Below are 3,976 nucleotides of genomic sequence, written 5' to 3'. Positions count from 1 at the left end.
AGCCCATTCACCGGGTCCCGGTGGGCCTCCTGCTCATGCCCGCCCCCTGCGCCTTTCCATTGGTCACTTTTGCTGCTCGTCAGGTCTGGGGTCCCACCCACCACCGCGCAGCCTGCCTCTGCTCTCCGGCCAGGTTCTTTTCCCACGGCTGGCATCCTTCGGAAACTTCTGATTGGCCTAGCCTTCCAGCCGCTCTTCTTGATTGGCGGCCGTTGCCCCCATGGGCGGGGCCGGAGCTTGCCGCAGCAGGCACCGATTGGTCCCCGGTGCGCTCGTGGGGGCGGGGCCGTGGCGTGGGTCCACCCCTCTTTCTCCCCAGGCCGAAGCCTCAGGACGGCCCTGTACGCCGGTGAGTGCCCGGGGCCGGCAGCCCGCCGGGGGCCGCGGTGCCAGACTGGCCCCGGGGAGGCCGGAGCCTGGGGGCGGCGATCAGGGCCCCGGGGCCTGGCGCGAGCCACGGGAGAGGGACGGTGACGCGGACACTCACCTTGGGCGCACAGCGGAACGGCGGCGGGCGGGGGGACTGGGTGGCCCCGCGCCCCCCACCTTGAGTGGCCACTGCGTGCGAGGCCGGGTTGGGGTCCCCGCTGACGTTACCTGGCCTGTTCCACAAGAAGGGAAACTGAGGCTGTCTTTGGGCCCTTGGGCAGTTTAATACCTGAGTCATGGGCCTGCAGGCCCCCGCCCATAGGATGACAATGTCCGTTCCCCCAGTGAAAACTGCTGGTCACAAGGAGGGTCGTGACTGGCAGAGACAAAGGGGTGGGAGGGCGCATATCAGAGTACCTGCGATGTACTTGGAGGCTTTTTTTTTTTTTTTTAAGTTTTTTGAGGTCTCACTCTGTAGCCCAGGCTGTCCTCGAACTCGCAGAAATCCTCCTGCCTCGGCCTTCCAGGTGCTGGGATTACAAACGTGTCATCATGCCCGGCATTGATGCTTTTATTCTTATGACTAAAATGATTTCCTTCCGTTTTCCTATGAAGTCGAATTGGTTATATTTTACCATTTTACAGGAAGGAATGATCGGACTGGACAGAGGCAGGGCGGCAACGGCAGGGGGTGGGCAATATAACCCCTGGAGACCAAGCCTGTAGCAGGTCCTTGAGGAAGGGAGTGACCCGGGTGGCAGAGAGCCGGGAGCTGGGTTGCAGGTACCAGCTGGTGAGAGGGAGGTGACATTTCTGGGGACCCACTTACAACACGTTGTGCCGAAGCCCCATCCTTTAGGATGGCAAGCAACGGTCTGGGCTTGCGTCCCAGCTCCCCCGACAGGTGACCTTGAGCACGTTTCTTGGCCTTCCCGTGCCTCAGTTTCCCCACTGGAGAAATGCGGGTTCCGATCATCCCTCTCTCATAGCTTTTCGTCCTCATTTCACTCATGAGCCTGAAATGAGGTGGCTAGAATGACTTTCTGTTATCTTCTCTGGTACTCTGTGGATTGTGTGGTCCCATTTCCAGAGTTGGGAAACTGAGACTCAGAGAGAATAAATAAATGATCAGGTCCTGTCCCCAGACCTTTCTGCAAGTCCTTTTAATTTCCTGGGCCACGGTTCCCAGGCAGGGATTCGAACCCGGGGCGTCTTCAGCCCTCTGCGACGCGGGCGGTGACCTTTGCCGGTGGAGGAGGAGGAGGAGGAGCCCCTGGCGCCGCCGCCCACCTGGCCGCTGAGCGCCCTCCCCTCGCTGGTCGCTGTCCAGGGCCCTGCAGCTCCGGGATCCGCCCCCTCCCGGGCTGCAGGTGTGGGTGACATCAGAGCCCCGCTCCCGCCCCGCGACGCGACGTGGCCCCGCCCCGCGCTGGACCGCGGAGGAGCCGCACCTGAGCGCCGGGAGAGGACGGGGATCCCCGCGCCCCCTCCTCGGCTGCCCGGTCCTGCTCGCGCCCCCAGGTATCCCCAGGATCCGCGGGGTAGGGGTGAGGGGCCTGAAACGCAGGCTCTTGGGGATGGGGGAGATGGGGTTTTCCACTCCTAGATCCCAGAGGGAGGCTCGGGACCAAGTACCCCAGGTCTGAGTAAGGTCTGTACCCTCAGCCTGGAATCCCGGGTCTTCAGGGAAGGAAGGGGTAGGGTCAGGACTCAGAATCGGGGGTACTGACCCGGGATCTGCAGGAGGAGGCTGGACGTGGACCCCCGGGTCTGTGGGAGGAGAGGCCCAATGTGTGGGTGTCTGTCTGAGGGAGGCGGCTGAGTGTGACCCCCGTTCTGAGGGAGGAGGCCGGCCGGACTCCTGGTCTGACACTGCGCTGAGGTCAGAGATTGCAGTCAGCAGCCGAAACCCCTGCCCCAGGGCGGGTCCCTGCCGTCTCTGCCCCTCCCAGGGCAGGTGCTGTCACCTGCCTTGGTGACCAGGGATGAGTCCTGCCAGAGCATTCCTGCTCGCTGAGGCAGGCGGGTGGCCCGGGGCCCAGCAGTTCCGGGCCGGGCCTGCAGGCACCCGCTGGTCGGGGCCGCTGTCAACCCTGGGCCCCTGCGCCCACCTGTCCCGGGGCTGCTGTGAGCTGAGGCCCCAGGTCTGAGGAGGGTGCCAGCCTGTCCTTGTGTCCAGGTCCAAGGGAGGACGCGCTGGGCCTCAGACTCTGGGGTCCTGGGAGATTAGGACCCGGGCTCCCGGGTGGTAGAGAGCATGGCCGTGGGAACCGGGGCTCCTGGCTCCGGGAAGGGAGGCTCAGGGCTGGCCATTGCAAAAGCTCCCAAACCTTCCTGGTCAAAGGCCGTGCGTGGGAGAGGAAGTGGGTGGGGCGCGGTGGGGGGTAAAGTCCCTCAATGAAGCTGGCTGTGGGTGTATCAAGGCCCTGCCAGAGGCCTGAGAGAGCCTTGGCTGTCGGGACTCGGGGAGGGGAGAAACGCACTGCCGTTTCCCAAGAGCACGGGACCAGGAGGAAGGGAACCACGCGGGCACCTGGTACCGGTGCTCACCACTGCTGTCTGTCCCTCAGCACTGCTGTCTGTCCCGCATTGTCTAGGGCCCCTGGAGGGCAGGGAGGGGCCCAGTGCACCCCAGGGTAGGTAGCTCACCGCTCTGCGTGCATGAACTGAGATGAGGTCTGGTCCACCTGAGACTGGGGGAGCCAGGGCCCCAAATGCTTCATCTCGGGCTCCAGGCCCCTCCCCCCCACCTTGGCAGAGCCTGGCATGGGAGAGGCCTCGGGGTGCAGGGTAAATGGAGGCGTGTGGGTACCAGGAGGGAGGCATTAACCCAGGCAGCAGGTGTGTGGCAGGAGTGACTGGGTTGGCCAGGGAATCTGATGACAAAAATCAAATCATTTTCCTCCTGGGGCTCACACTGAGTAAAGCTCGAGGTTGTTTTTGGTTTTGTTTTTTGTTTTTTTGAGAGAGGGTCTCACCATGTAATTCAGCCTGGCCTTGAACTCATTGTGTAGCAATCCTCCTGCCTCAGCCTCCCAAGCGCTGGAATTACAGGCATGGGCCACCAGGTCTCTCTTATCTTACCTGCCACCCTCTTCCCCTCCACCGCTTCGCTGTAGCCAACCAGGCCCCTCCTCAATGCCCCAGACTCTCAGGCACCTTCCTGCCTCAGGGCCTTTGCACTGTCCAGGCCACTTTCCTCCCAACACCCCGGTTGGTGGCTTTTTCCCTTCACCTGCCTCCAATCTTTATTTAAAAGTGCTGCATTGGAGATACCTTCCCTGGACACCCCAATCAGAACTTCACTCCCCCAGCCTTAACACCCACATTCCCTGCTGTATTGCTTTCACTGGCGTTTATCACCACTTACTGTACTATATAATTTACTTATCTGCCTTTTATCTGTCTCCTGGGAGTAGATCAACGCTGTCCAACATAAACACTGCAAGCCAGATGTGTAATTTAAAATTTTCTAGTAACCACATTAAAAAAAAACAGAGTCATGTAATCCCAGCACTCTGGATGGGTGAAACAGCAGAATCACAAGTTGGAACCCAGCCAGGGCAACCTAGTGATTTGGCATGATCCTATTTTAAAGTAAAAAAAA

General features: G+C 61.0%; 1 protein-coding gene and 1 long non-coding RNA gene across 2 annotated transcripts in view; one reads left to right on the top strand and one right to left on the bottom strand.

The window, feature by feature from the left end:
• Positions 1-361: 361 nt before the first annotated feature.
• Positions 362-2,239, bottom strand: LOC102022642. The gene is made up of 3 exons (XR_264998.2): positions 2,100-2,239; positions 1,199-1,385; positions 362-976 (listed from the first exon to the last, which is right to left on the bottom strand). It is a non-coding gene; the product is annotated as an uncharacterized LOC102022642 (long non-coding RNA).
• The window catches only part of Myh14 (myosin, heavy chain 14, non-muscle), a gene marked incomplete in the record, with an annotated part of 59,628 nt that continues 57,434 nt past the window's right edge, over positions 1,783-3,976 (top strand). The window contains 1 exon segment of the mRNA XM_013509048.1: positions 1,783-1,888.

The sequence above is a fragment of the Chinchilla lanigera genome, unplaced genomic scaffold (genome assembly GCF_000276665.1).
Source record: "Chinchilla lanigera isolate Chin_1 unplaced genomic scaffold, ChiLan1.0 scaffold00158, whole genome shotgun sequence".
Lineage (NCBI taxonomy): Eukaryota > Metazoa > Chordata > Mammalia > Rodentia > Chinchillidae > Chinchilla > Chinchilla lanigera.
Note: the sequence above shows the minus strand (reverse complement) of the source record. Positions and strands in the feature narration are given on the sequence as shown.